This window comes from Ambystoma mexicanum, chromosome 14 (assembly GCF_040938575.1).
Source record: "Ambystoma mexicanum isolate Mex_15411 chromosome 14, UKY_AmexF1_1, whole genome shotgun sequence".
NCBI classification, from domain to species: Eukaryota; Metazoa; Chordata; class Amphibia; order Caudata; family Ambystomatidae; genus Ambystoma; species Ambystoma mexicanum.
In genome coordinates this window covers 39,168,338-39,183,828 of record NC_090940.1, presented here as the reverse complement: position 1 = coordinate 39,183,828, position 15,491 = coordinate 39,168,338, and the positions used below count along the sequence as shown (strand labels likewise).

Here is a 15,491-nt window from a genome sequence, read left to right as displayed (position 1 = left end):
TATAATGAATTAGCAGGTGGAAACAGCATCTGAACTAAATTAGCTAATGAGCGCCAGTGAAACCTTGCTAATAAGGATAGGAGACCCAACTCCTGCCTAAGCACTACATTAGGCAGAGAATTGGGCAATCTCAACGTGCTTTTCCATAGCGACCCCCTGCATCTAGTCAAGGATGTTAAACACATATATAATCCATAAAGGATTACTGCCTCAACTTTTAGAGTATAAAACTCAATCAGGGGGACTAATGAAAATGTGCAATATTTGGGGTACATACACAATGCGCATCCTTGTGGATGGGGATTTCACTTTTTTGTTAAGCCCTTCCTTCCACATTTTCACTGAGTTAGCATCAACCAATTCGTAGCCCAGATATTTAATCGAGGTCGCACTTGGAATAGTTATGTTGTTCTGTGATGGAATGTTCCTCTTCAAATTTTGAAAGATAGTAACCCTCGATTTTTTGGCATTGAACTGCAGGTTATGCGCCCGTGAGTATTTGGCAAACAAACTCAGCTTTGTTTGCAACCCGAAAGGAGTTCGGTGAAAGATCAAGATGTCATCTGCAAAGGCAAGCCAATGCACCTCTAAGTGGCCCAGCCTTGCAGGATAGCTGATATCGTTTACCCAGATCTCATCCACCTTGCAAATGTATAGGTTGAACAGGGTTGCTGCTAAGTTGCAACCCTGCTTAACACCGACCTCTGTAGGTATCGGCTCTGTGGTCGCTCCTGTGCCGTTCACCCTTACCAGGTAAGCAGTGTTTCGATGTTATTTTGCAATGAGTGAGATTAGATGAGCTGGAATGCCCAGCCGAGCCATCTTTTCCCACAACAAACTGCGGACAACACAGTCAAACGCCACAGTAAGGGCTTCAATTGAAGCCATATATGGGGACCAGTGTTGCATACTTTGGATTTCGTAAGCAGATGGGCCAAAATTGAGGCATTCAATGTTGTGCCCATCTGAGATCGAAAGCCAATCTGGAATCGTGACAGATTATTTTGTTGTTTTATATGGGCTTGGAGTTCTTGCAATAAAAGGATGGAAAACACTTTTGCAGCGGCATCCAACAATGCTATGGGATGAAAATTATTGGGGTCAGATCGAATCCCCTTTTTAAATATCGGTACCACGATGGAGTTTAGCCATGATGGTGGTATCGTAGATGTTAACAGAATGTTGTCAAATTGTACCTTTAAAATCTGCGCCCAGAATTGTGGATTGCGTTTAAGGACCCATGGTGGTATGCCATTGGGGCCTGCTGCTTTAGAGTAGTTCAATGCCTTAATGGCTAGTTCTACATCCTCAAATGTCCACACCATTGTTGAGCTTGGTATCAGCACTGAATAGTTCGCCTTCATGTTACAAAACATACTTGGGAACTTAAATTTGCACCTAAAGAATTGTGTCCATGCCTCCACAGGAATATGGGATGTTTGATCATTATTGACAAGTGGCGAATCTGCCCTAAGCATAGCCCACGTAGTTCTCCGATCATTTCGGCAAAGATTAGCAATCATCTTCTGGTTGTTCAACTTATACATGTATCGTCTATAGTTTAAGCATTTGTTACTATAAGCATTGCATAGAGTTATTTTCATTTAAAGAAACTCTGTATCCGATAGAGGATTTTAGCTTTCTTCATTCCAAATGGTTTGCACATTTAGCCAATTGAATCTCTCTACTATATTGGTGGGAGTGGTTATGCTTACGTACCAAATTAGCTAGTGACATACCAATCACAAATACATCTCTCATTGCTCTCGGTTGCAGTGTGATAAATTGTAAAGCAGCTTTTTCGTCAGAAATCAGATGATTGTCAATCATGGTATTTAATTTGTCACAAAGATGGGTGTTCCAATGAGCGATATGCCCGTGCGATCGCCTTGCAATAAAACTTGGCTCCTATCACCTCTTAAGATCGAGGCATTCACTTTGTCAACCAAATCATTGGATGGTCACCCACCCCTGGCTCAGTTGAAACGATCTCACGGCATTATTTCTGCATATTTGCTGAGACTACATAGAAATCTATATGCAAGCTTTTTGGGCCTCTCCTCCAGGTAACAGGTGGTGTCAATGGTCACAAATGAAATATCCCAGAATGCAAAATACTCTATCCAACGTTGGTCTCTCATTTTGGCCTGGGAAAGATTATTACTGCCTTCTGAACATAAAGACAATGTCAATATTTGCACAATATGCATTGAAGTCGCCCCCTATAAGTATTCTACATTCAGTATTCTGAACTATCACCTCCTCCAAAATCGTAGCAATGTTGGAAAATATTGATTCTAGCTTCACCTGAGCTGGATTATGGTAAATAGAGAATATGTAACATGCAGTACACCACAAAAAGAAGCCATTATCGCTAATAGAGATGAGGACTTATGTACCTCCTGTGTTGTAATCCCCAAGTTTGTATTCAAGAATATAGTGCAGTGAATCCTTGCAATTGAAACCTATGGCCACACACAGTTTCTTGACCTAATATGATGTCAATAGATTTTTAGGGGGTGGTGTTTTTAGCCCATGTGAGATTAGTAAACCCACATAAGTTCCAAGAAACAATCTTTATGGGTGATATGTGGGGACATTGAGAACCCAGCTGGGAACAAGGTGCCCGCCAAGCAAGGTCAACCATGACCAATCTTTGCTAATGTTAGAAAGGACAACAAGTTGAGCAATCACTGCCGCTTTAGGTGCCCATTCGTCAGGGACCTAGTGTCATTTTTCATTGTTGGCATTTGCATTTCTTCATGTGTTTCATTGAAGGAGATTGCTTCCTCAATCGAATCAAAAAGAAAGGGAGTTAGACCAATTAGCTTTAGTTCCCTCCCATGCTGCCACATCAAGTCTACTATGATTGAAGATTGAAACTGACACACCATTCGACGATTGTTCATCACGGGAAGCGTGATCCATTGAATATCCCCAGAAATTAGAATTCTAAGAGCTGGTATTTTATGGAATGCCTGCAATATAAAGGAGAGATTGAGTCGCTTATCTCCATTAATGTCGGCATTTCTCAACCAACCCATAATGGTCGAAGAGGTAGGCGGCATAGTGTCATTCTCAGCAGGGCAGGAAGTTAGGCCTTTGTTCAGTTGTAAAACATTACCAAAAACATAATTTTCGGCAATAGGAGGTACTTGTTCAATTCCCAGATTCTTATTGGGGTTGATAATATTGTTTGATGCCTTAACGGGTTTACCCCCAGGGTTGTCTACATCCTCTATATTAGGCGATCTTTGGGCTATGCAAAAGGCATTCATTGGTAAATTCCCTTGGCATAAAGTGTAAGAGTTCCTGTATTTGTTTTTTTATTTGCAATCAGTTTATAGAACATTGATAGCTGTGTTTGTTGGAGAAGGGTTAAGCTGGAGGTAAATTCCCTTTGCTTTGCAGAAATGATTTTGGCCACAGTCATCCACCACAATTTTCAGAGGAGGTGTAGTCTCACCATTTCGAGCACTACATAATTCATTTTGAGATTTGCCTTTGCTGGTCACATCAGTGACCGTCCCACTATTTAGTTGTAGGGCTCTTTTGCTTTCATCAGAAAGTTTGTCCAAGTTGATACCATTTTCTATGTTGGGAGAGGTATTTTTTTTTATCTGTCCAAACCTTCCCTCCTCGTTTTGTTTGAGTTAGTGCAGATTTTATAATATTTTTGAGGTTTTTGTTGTGTTTTTTTACCCATTGCTAGCTGCGCAGCTTGCCGATCGGATTTTCTTTTCAATGCACAGAAATCTAAACGTTTTTCTTTCCGGGATACAAACTCAATACCGGTACCAGCATGGATGGTCTTCTGAAGACCATCAACACACTTCTTGCTTTTGGTCATTTTGTGCTTCAGCCTCTATCAGGTTAGTAAGGGCAGAAGGACTGTCCAGATGGTCAACTTCTACAGTTTGAGGGCTTAAAGATTCAGTTGCCTGAGCCTTAGTCTGTACTGAATCTTCAACCTGGAGAAAAAAGTGTATTTGGTCTATTTTCTTACTGTTTTGCACCACCTTTTGGCATAATTGTGCATGTGTCAATATCTGGACAGTGGACAAGTCATGAGTTGCCCCTACTGTCTGTGCAAAAGTTTGCGGGAAGCTAAAGGTCAGTATTACTACCTCCTGTTGTTGTATAGGGTGATCCTTCGTCACCATAGTTTCCGTTTGCGTTGCTACCGTAACTGTGAAACAGGTGTCAGTGTTCGGAGGAGTAGAGCAACCACCCTCTAATTTGTATTTCTCGCCAAAAATAAAGCCTTCCAGTTTGTTTAATTTAAATAACATCTCAAATAGGGAAGCTTTTAGGTCCCGTAATTCATAGTGTGTGTAGTCATGCCCACTGTCTAATAAATTGAGCACTCTTGATAATACAGGATAAGAGGCCTCTAGATTCTGCATGTCCTCAGATGGGTTTAATAGATCGAGCCCCAAAGGGGGAATAACATTCGTCTTAAGAGGACTGGGTGAGCGTTGATCGGTGTGTGCCGGGGGACTTTTTTCATTGTTGGGAGGCTTACTCATGAGTGAGCCACTTGGTGTCACAGTTGTTGGCAATACATCCAAGAGTAATTGGACATGTGATTTATCCATATCGTCAGGGGAAACCACCTCTATAGTGTAGATGCCCATTTAGAACATTCCCTACCGCAGCAGTGACTGGGGTAGAGGGACCCACTGAGAGTCGTACACGTTTTTTTAATCTGCCATCACTGCGGGGGCAAGAATTGATGTATCCGCGGGTGATTGTCTCTGTTCCTCCCCAATGTCATCCAAGGAAACAGACAACCCATTTTCTCGCATGCTCAAAAAGCTCTTTTTAGGTATGTGCTCCAAGTCCTTGTGTTCGAGCGTAACTAGGGAGTGCGGGTATATCCCAGTCTTTTCACATAATTCACTTTTTGACCGCACATAAGCGAAAGACACTTCATGACATATAATGTCTGCGTTTTGGAAGAGGTATGGTATGTTTGGTATTGCAGAAACTTCACTAACATGTGGGTGAACCGCAATATAACATAAGGACTTTTTTGTTCGTTTTGAAGCATCGTGAATTATCATAGTATTGCTCGGTAATGCCAATTGTTTTTGTACAGGCATTTTAACAATTTGCCAACTTCGAAGACATCGTAGGTTACTAGAAGATCACTCACAATGTAAATACAACACAATTCCGCAATTTCCCGTTACAATATCAAAATATTTCAAGGCAGCCTATGTGTATCAACAAATGCCCCGTTTGAAAGCAATCAGCACCAAATATTCAATTATTTGTCTACCATGAGTACACCAAACTCACGCTCAATGCTCCTCATGTAACTTGATTTTACCCACAAAGTATGAGCATTGCATAGACCAGCGTTCAAGTATTAATAACAAAGTAAAACTTGAACAATTTCCTAAACACCTACAAACGCCAGCTTACCTCTCCCCTCTCCCCCGAACAGCCAAACAGCCGTTACACTTCCTGCACACTTCGGGTGACCGGGCACCGTGCAGAAGTAGGGCTGTCGGGAGCGGGTGGGCGGGGCCAGGAAGCAGCAGCCAGCTAGAGCGCTGGAGACAAAAAAACAAAAGACAGACTTTAGTTTGCCTCGAAACTGCCAGTACGTCCAATAGGATTAACGTGCCCACAAATGACTACTAACTGCTGTAAAGGGGAAAGTTTCGCCTCGAGGACAGAGGAGCCTTCTCCTTAGGCGTACAGCGCGGGCAAAGCACGAAGCAAAACACAAACAGCTCTTACACTTCCTGCACACTTCAAACTCCATTATAAACCACTCTTCCCCCCTATGTGACAGATGTTCAGCATACACCTCCCTTACAGCGCCGAGTGCTCGAGCTCCAGTATAAACCACTGTCCCAACTTGGGTATAAACTTCCCCCATAACCTCAGACCTTCAGTATTAACCTCTCCCCCAGCCACAGTGACAGAGCTAGAGTATAAACCTCTCTTCCAGCCTCGAGTGCTCCAACTCCAGTACAAACCACTCTCCCAGCTCTGGTACAAACCTTTCGAGCAAAAGCTTTAGTTTAAGCTGCTGTACAGACCGCTCCCAGTTTTAAAGATGGAGTATAAACCTAAACCTCTCGAGGCCACGGTTTCAGAGCAGTAGGGGGCGACAAACTAGCAGTGAAGAAACTAATGCTGGGATACAAAGTGTCTATTTCAAATATCTAGAATTCTGAGAAGGGGGCAAGTCATTTCATGCCCAAAGAGGAAGGGGTAAGAAAAAAAATATAAAGACCCCATGTACCTTTGCCTGCAATCCAGCACTAAATTTAGATTCAATATGTTGCCAAGTGACAGAGGAGTGAATAGAGCTGTGAAAGCCCAAGCGCGAATCCAAAAGGCCCCTCCCTAATGCCATTACCACAAGATTTAGAGGAAGCCCTGAAGATAATGTTGCTTCACTAGGAGCCGTGAGAGCCTGTGTTGCTCACATACAATTCGTAGTCCAAGCTTTTCATGCCCCAAGAATCCACTATAACAAATTCTTAACCTGCAAGGTGTGGGGGGGACAGCTCATATTTCAGAGCTTTGCAAATGATCCACGCCGTTTCAAATTCATTTCCGGCGCCTACGGCTATCACAGATCCTTCAGGACTCTGCAGATATATCCAGTTTTCTTGCTCCTGCGTCAAAAGCAGCTCTGAAAAGTGGAGGATTAGGTGAAGTGACCAGTAAGAAATGCACTGCCATTGTCACAAAAGCAAAACGGCCCATTTCTGGTTCCCTTCTAAGAGATTCAGCAGCTTCTCTCGGGCTGGCATGGTAACGGTAGATGCTTTGAGATACAGTCCTCCTGCATGGTGGGCATACCAGTGACTAAGGGACTCCCAACGACTACCATGTAGGATGAAAGCCATGGGAGACAGGCGGACCTCAGCCTCAAGTTAATCCCAGTAATATGAACAGGCGGGTGACGTCTCCTTGAGAGAGAGGAGGCGCTTGGACAGAGACAGGGCTCCATGAGGAAGCCTGGCCAGCTTGCATTTTGGAAAGGACAAAGACCTGCCATGGAACACCAGCTAGGAGGTCAGGCAAGCCCATAGTGGGCCATGCTGAGAGAGTAAGATGGCTGGCCAGACAGATGCAACACTTTCAGTAATAATCAAGGTAAGGGCAGGGCAGAGCTTCTCTGCAGAATGCCGGGAGCTTTCAGATTCAGATGCATTTCTTACTGCTCTAGTGCAATTATGCAAAAAGGAATACTGGGATGACCCGTTAACAATTCAACAAGTCCAGGTCAAGAAGGCATTTAATAGTGGAGAGACTTACCGATTATTCTATGACCTTAGTTCTGATATTAAGCCATATTTGTTGCTTAAGACTATTTTTTTAAAACGCTCTTCGAAAAACTACAGAAACGAAATATGGATGCCGAAGCCAAATCCAATTGCTACTAGAGAAGCGACGGGGCAAGAGCGAATATCCTATGGGAGCATCGAGTGTGCAGACATTCCGCTTTGGCTACTGAAACGATTAGACATTTGATTATTGAATGTAGTCTCTCTCCTACAGAATTTGCGTGTGGAAATGTATGCGCGATTTGTTCATTGTGATTTTTTTATACTGAAATATTCTGGACGAGAACTATATCTAGTCAAGAGACTATTTAATGTATTGTGGTAAGAAAAGTTGTATCCAAGCTTTGAATAGGAGACATTCACATGGTTCTATTGAAGTTTGCCGTTTGTATTGTGTATTCCTAGCTTGAAGGCATCAGGCAAGTGGCTGTGAGCAGGTGGGTGTGCTTGGGGCCAGATGCCTCAGTACAGCCACACTAGAGCTCTCCAAGCCGCTCCTCCATTGCCCGGTACTGCCAAGCCTCCCGTAGAAACATTCTCCAAGATTAGGAGCGTGCCAAACCCTCAGCATAAACCTCTCCTAACTGTATTGCTGAAGCGCCAGTTTAAACAGGTATCCACCCCCAGAGTTCCAAAGCTCCAGTATAAACGTATATATTTACCACAGACTCGGGTAGCGCAAGAGCCATCATAACCTTGTTTCATAGCTGCAGATATTAGGAGGCACCCAGCTCCCACAGTTAGCCAAAAGAGTGAGTAATTCTCTCAGGCTCAGTGCACCCGTGTAAACCTCTTACCACCCTTGGACACTGCCTCAGCTGAAGCAGACCCCCACCCAAAGTGTCAGTCAGTAGAACCCCTGAACAGTGCCCAAGCCTTAGTAGTTAGTACAAATCTCTTCCCAGCCTCACAGCACAAACGTGCAATCAGACACCAGACTCGCAGTAGACCAGTCTCTCAAATCCGGATATCAGGGATAAGTTTCAAGCTACTAGCCGGCATAACAAGTCACTTGCTCCATCAATACACACACCTTACTCGCCACTAGCCAATGGCTAGTGCACATTTTGAGGCTGGATGATATGGTGTTGTGATGCAGCTTCAGCCTCTCACAGCCACAGTGTGTGCGGAAATGTGTTCTAAACCTCTCACACAATCTCAGAGAGTACCACATTTCCTGTAACAGTACCAAAGCTGCAGTAAAACCCACCACGGCTTGTGTAGTACACCTCTCACAGGGTGAATTAGTAGCCAGGGCACCAGTACACACCTTACAATCTCTGGCAGCTCTTGGGACGTTTAATGCAGCGCCAGTATAGAGCCATGGCAGCAGCATACTTCTCTCGCAAAGGCTCAGAGTACCCGAGCCCTGGTTATAAACCTATAGCAGCCACAGACAGATTTGCAACGGAGTTCTAATGATCTCAAGCTCGGACGGTCCCAGACTTCCTATACAATCATCCAACGGTTCAGAAAGTGAAAGAGTTACAGGATAAAACCATCACAGCTTCAGAAATACCAAACTCCACTCTAGACCTCTTGCATGCAGAGGCAATTAGAAATCTACCTTGCTCTTCATACCACCACCTGAAGAAAGACCCCGCAAAACATACCTGTTTCCACACACATAACCCTGCCGCCCCCCCCCCCCCCCGGCCCCTGCCAAGGCAGCCACTGGTCTATCCGAATCTTCCTATCCGGCAAACACCTACCACCGTGTTAATCTTTCAACCATGTAAGGCGCTGAAAAAAAAAACTCAAATAAAAGATAAAACATGTTGCACTAGAGCGCCATTATAAACCCCCCATGGGTTCTGAAAAGTACTGCAGCACTAGTATAAACAAGCCTGTCTGAGTGTCTCTCTCTCTCTCACACAGCCAATTCTGGGGCTTGTGCCCAGGGGTGTTGCTAGGTCTGGAAAAAACCCGGGGCTATGCTAATGTCGGAACTGTTGGGACTGGGGGCTAGCTAGCCATTTGGCTGTAGCTCCTGAGATTCTATCCGGGGCTACAACCAAAAGACCAGGGGCTATAGCCCCCTTAGCCCCCCCCCCTAGCAACGCCTCTGCTTGTGCCCCACCCCAGGACTGTTACCGTGAACCAGCGATCAGACCATTTAGGAATCACGGAGAAGAAACGCCTAATTAAAGCTTCTTCGCAAGAGCACACTGGCCAGGGATTCAACACGGAAAGAGTGATCAGGTCGGAGAAAAAGCGCTCATGAAATATTCTCATGATTATAGCTCTGTGTCTCTGGGTTTCCTTACACAGGGAAGACCGCACTGAAAGGAGAGGGTGCACCGTGCCAAAGAGCAGCCCTCCCTAAGAATAAGAGGCTGGCAACGGGCAGCGAGGTCACTTCCCGAACGCAGATGCTGGACAGCACAGGAGCAAGCCTGGAGGGGAACCAGGCATAGCTGCACAGCCAAAACACAAACAAGCCATGCCATGGCAGGAAGGGTGGCACGCCGGCGGGCGGGAGCTGCTGGCTCAAAGCAGTCACACTGTCCAGGATCCGCAGGGCGGGGGTGGCCCACAGCACACGCAGGTCTAGGGGAATGAAGGGGCACAATGTGTTCGCAGGAGGGAGACTGAGACCCTTACTCAACTCAGAACCAAAGGGGATCTTTGGTGATAAACTGCCCCGGACCAATAGAAAAATAATAGCACTCCCCCCTGTCCAGAAAACTGCAATGGCCTATGCCTAAAAGGGACCGAAGGAAGGAAGAGTATGGACTAGCCAAGGCCCTAGGCCGGGAAGGTAGGGTGCGGACTAGGAGTCGCAGATCCAGACCTTAGCCGCAACCAGAAAGGCCCCCATTCTGCCCTGGATCGCTGTCCCAACTGGCAGCAATTTCGGCAAGTTTCCATAAAAGCATAGATGAAATCAGAACGATCATGATTATTAACATACACAAGATAAAATGAATCGGTAAACTGTAATGTGCTTGTGCTAGTTGCATATTGGCATTACACGGCGTATAGCACAATTGTACTCCCGAGGCAGACGGTCATAAGACTATTCTAACGAATCTAGTAATCAATGATCATTTAAGCACTACGAGAATCCATTAGTTCCATCATGTGTCATCTTGCAAAGTGCATGTGCAACAAACAATAGGATTGTCACGTTTATAACAAAATGATATAGTACACAGCAGTAAATCACATAACTAAAAGGGTTTTCCTGGTAACCCAGACATGAAATATGTATGTTGACACAGCAAGGATTAGAAAAAAAAAAAAGAAAAAAAAAAATCATTGCTGTCGATTCTTTTACATTTCATAATGGCATAATGGAGGTATTGCGAAGGCTAGCCTCAATGAATGCCCTCTCGTGCACATGGAGGTGATCACAGAAAGGGAATGCCCGCCTCTCTTCCATCCGGACAACAGTCTGCTGTAGACATGCCCCATTTCAAAAAAGGGGAGCTCGGACTCAAGTCACTGAGACGGTGTTCCAGGCCTTTCAGTCGAAGCTCCATTGTAACAGGAACAGGCAAAAGCCCTTTTCGGGATAACTTATACAATCATAGACAGCGGAATTATAGGAGCTGGCCAAACCACAGCACCAATATCAGAAGGAGAAAAAGACTAGCCATAGCCAACCTCCACCCGAGACCCAGATGACAAACCAAGATGACCAGGAAGCGTAACCAGCAACTAAGAAAACCCACAGGTACGCCACCTACATCGAACAAGACTGGTAAGAACTAGGGCATACAACCTACTAATCCATCCTCAAACCCCTGCTTACTTACTGTACCCAGCAAATCACACTACCACCTCTCGCCCAGAAAACCGCACCAACTTCACCACACCGCAAAAACAACACAAACTATACCAACAGAACACAAGATCTCGCTGCGATCCGACATCTACACCAAAGCTCAGCGTACGGTGAAAACCGAACTGAAGCCGCCAACAGCAGACCACTCCTTTCACTCTCCTCTCCCTCTTCACCTGACTAACCTAACCCCCCCTCCGCCCTCTTTTACAGATCTGCCTGGGGACCAACTCCGTTTGCGACGGTGCGCTATACAAATGCCTTTAACATTAACAATGAAGTGATCCAATCATTTTGCTGGTGAATTAGAGGATGGTCTTGGGCATCACGTGCATCTTTAGGCATTGCAGTGTCAGGGGTCGAATGGGTGAGGCTGCAGTCAGACTCTCTGCAGCATTACCATGGGAGGGGATTCATGGGGAAAGGGTGGAATACCAATCTACTTCCGCATTTATCTCTCCTGCCAGGCACGTTATCCGGATCTGTAACTTAAGTCGGCTGACTACCCCTTTCTACCGGATTGTACTACCTAGATGTATGTTACACCTGTATAGGACTACCTACATGTATATAACACCTGTATTGTACTACCTAGATGTATGTTACACCTGTATTGGACTACCTAGATGTATGTTACACCTGTATAGGACTACCTACATGTATATAACACCTGTATTGTACTACCTAGATGTATGTTACACCTGTATTGGACTACCTACATGTATATAACACCTGTATTGTACTACCTAGATGTATGTTACACCTGTATTGGACTACCTATGTGTATCTAACACCTATATAGGACTACCTATATGTATCCAACAACTGCATTGGACTACCTATATATGTTGCACCTGTATTGGACTACCTATATGTATGTTACACCTGTATTGGACTACCTCTGTGTATGTTACACCTGTATTGGACTACCTATGTGTATCCAACACCTGTTTTGGACTACCTATATAGTATCTAACACCTGTATTGGACTACCTATATGTATGTTACACCTGTATTGGACTACCTATGTGTATCCAACACCTGTATTGGACTACCTATATGCATCCAACACCTGTATTGGACTACCTATATGTATGTTGCACCTGTATTAGACTACCTATATGGTATGTAACACCTGTATTGGACTACCTATGTGCATCCAACACCTGTATTGGACTACCTATATGGTATGTAACACCTGTATTGGACTACCTATGTGCATCCAACACCTATATTGGACTACCTATGTGCATCCAACACCTGTATTGGACTACCTATGTGCATCCAACACCTGTATTGGACTACCTATGTGTATGTTACACCTGTATTGGACTACCTATGTGCATCCAACACCTGTATTGGACTACCTATGTGCATCCAACACCTGTATTGGACTACCTATGTGCATCCAACACCTGTATTGGACTAACTATGTGCATCCAACACCTGTATTGGACTACCTATATGTATGTTGCACCTGTATTAGACTACCTATATGGTATGTAACACCTGTATTGGACTACCTATGTGCATCCAACACCTGTATTGGACTACCTATGTGCATCCAACACCTGTATTGGACTACCTATGTGTATGTTACACCTGTATTGGACTACCTATGTGTATGTAACTCCTGCATTGGACTACCTATGTGTATGTAACTCCTGCATTGGACTACCTATGTGTATGTAACTCCTGCATTGGACTACCTATGTGTATGTAACTCCTGCATTGGACTACCTATGTGTATGTAACACCTATATTGGACTACCTATGTGTATGTTACACCTATATTGGACTACCTATGTGTATGTTACACCTGTATTGGACTACCTATATGCATGTAACGGTTGTTTGTATGTATAAGCAAAAGTGGCCAGATACCCTCGGGTTAGGTACGCTATATTAGCAAATAAACTAAACCAATGGAGAGTGCGATATCAGGGAAGGCACAGTGGGTACAGCTATCCCTGGGGTGCCAACCAAGGGTGGCATTAACAATTACGTAATCTCAAATTCAGCATCAGGTCTTCATATCAGCGATAGCATGGGAGTATGGGGGCGGGGGGGGGGGGGTTGTGATACAAGGCTGAGGTCAGAAAGCAGGCGAGTTGTGGCATCAAGAACGATATTGAGAAATGATGAACACTGTGGGACCTGTGATAGCAAGGCGGAATCAGGGATTGCGAAAGTGGGGTGGGGGGGCATTGGGATGGGTCGTGATGACAGGGATCGAGTCTGGAATGCAAATTGAAGTGAGTTTTGGGTCTTGGTGACAGCAAGGACGGACTTTGGGCTTCTGGCAACAGGGAGTGCCATTAGAGGCTCTGCGATTGCAAGGAAAGCATTGGAAAATTGGGATTAAGGAAGCAATCCTGGTCACATGCTCGACGCTGTGTTACCAAGGACATGTGAATGGCTGTTCAAGAATGATCTCAGGAGTTGTCAAACCAGGGGTGTCTGGAGGGGCATTAAATGCATGCGGGTGCGGGGCTGTGGCAGCACAAGCCATTGATAGCATAGGGGGGGACCAGGGGGGGCGAGAGATCAGGAGTACCGTGGGGTTATCCAAATCAGCATGGGGGCAATAACATTATAAAAAGAGTGGTGATAAAGTCAGTGGAAGGCGATCCATTAGGAGGAGATTGGCCACGGGACTCGAGTCCACCAGTTCTATGCGTGAGAAGGCCTGAGGGGCGTGTAGTGCAATATTCAGAGTGGAAACTACACGTCCCAGAATTCCAAGGGCAACCCTGACCAGGCTACTTTTTTCAGGGGTAGAACTGGGGGGGGCTAAGGGCACGGGGGGTATAATTGAGAGTATTGACGGGGCAGGATAATCAGAAGCTACTAGACTTTAGACGTTGCCATGTACCCCCTCCCCCCCAGCCCTCGGCTTCTCGTCGCCCCTCTCCCCGAGAAGCTCCACTCCCGGAATATGCCCCCCCTCACCCCCGTGCTAGGCCCAGGCCTCCGCCGCCCGCCCGCCCGCCCGCCCGCCCTCCCTCCCTGCCCGGGCCCGCGCGGCACTCGAGGCCGGGGCGTCAGCGCGGCCTTCCCAGAGCGCTCGCGGTGACGAGGCGGGGGGCCTGACTTACCGTGTGCCGGACTGGGGGCGCGACGGGACCAGAGGAGCCGCGGAGCCGGACACAGGCGGCGCAGCGAGTCACAGGAGCCCGAGTCACTGCCAGAGCCCGCCCCCTGCTGCACCCCGAGACCGGCCAGAGGGGGGCGCTGCAGCACGACCGACCGACCGACGCAGAGAGCGAGAGACAGGACGCGGACGGGAACGAGAACCAGAGAAACAACCTGCAATACCGGCAGCGGGCATCGGAGGGCGCCAGAGCTCAGCCAACCGAGGGCACGTGACACGAGGGGGGGGGACGAGCAGGCGAAGAGCCAATGTAACGGCCTGCAATACCCGCACGGGCCTCCAGGGGGAGACAGAGCCCGTCAGATCCAAGTCCACGCCGGGGAAAGAAACAGCGGGCGGGGAGGGCACGAGACCAACCAAAACACTAATAAACAGTGTGTGTCGTCCCTGCCCGTACTGTTCGCGAACACGGCCCAACGCGGGCGGCGTAGCGAGTTACTGGGTTCTGCCTCATAGGTTGGGGGGGGGGGGGGGCTCGTCAGAAAGCCACTGCCCTCTGCCGCTAGGGGGTGACAGAGCGTGGCCTAGCAAGCCATTCATAGGGTGGATGAAACCTTTCCGGCAGCACCAGAGAAATGACCTGTAGTCCCAAGGTCTGTCGCAAGGGGGCGCCAAATCCCTGCGCTTCAAAGTACTGCAGAGCGCCCAACTTACCTGCATGACCGGGAATCGCCACGAGGGAGCGCCAGAAATCGCCCGACCGTGGCGCGGGTGCAAAGAGAGCTGACCGACAACCAGGTAACCAAGCAGACCGTCATGTATCGCGTCATCGCCGCCCGCACAATATGCGGCGCGTATCGTTACACTCTTCCCGTCACGCGCACTACCAGCGGCGGGCACGGGTGGGCGTTAGACATCACCCGACTGAAGCGCACGCCCAAACCGGAAGAGCCGGCAACCAAGGAAACCAACACGAATGGAAGTGTGCCGTCCCCGCACGCGCGATATATCTTGCGCAAAGCCTCGCGCCCGCTCAAACGCGAAGGGGAGTATTTAGGGGCGCGAGTCCTGGGGTGCCAACCGGCTTAGGGCAGCCAGTTGAGGGATATCTCACCCGCAGGCTGGTCTCGGGTTCCGACCTGAGAAGAATTCTGTCCAGTATCACAGGGAGGCGTTAAAGATTTGCCCGCCCGCACGCCTCTTCTGTGTGACGGTGCGGAGAACCCGCGAGACAACGTGACAGATGCCACTGCTTTGGCAACCGATGATCACACTCATAATCCTATGGTTTACA

At 46.9% G+C, this 15,491-nt stretch overlaps 1 protein-coding gene across 7 annotated transcripts in view; it reads right to left on the bottom strand.

The window, feature by feature from the left end:
* The window catches only part of HECTD1 (HECT domain E3 ubiquitin protein ligase 1), a 1,011,111-nt gene extending 996,033 nt beyond the window's left edge, over nt 1-15,078 (bottom strand). For 4 of the 7 annotated variants that reach the window (XM_069638478.1, XM_069638483.1, XM_069638482.1 and 1 more), the window contains exon 1: nt 14,202-14,399. The gene's annotated coding sequence lies outside the window, so the exon portion shown is untranslated. Of the gene's footprint in view, nt 1-5,430; nt 5,562-14,201; nt 14,400-14,911 lie in introns of those variants that run through there. The other 3 variants (XM_069638479.1, XM_069638480.1, XM_069638484.1) reach the window with 3 other exon arrangements.
* Between the last annotated feature and the right edge of the window lie 413 nt (nt 15,079-15,491).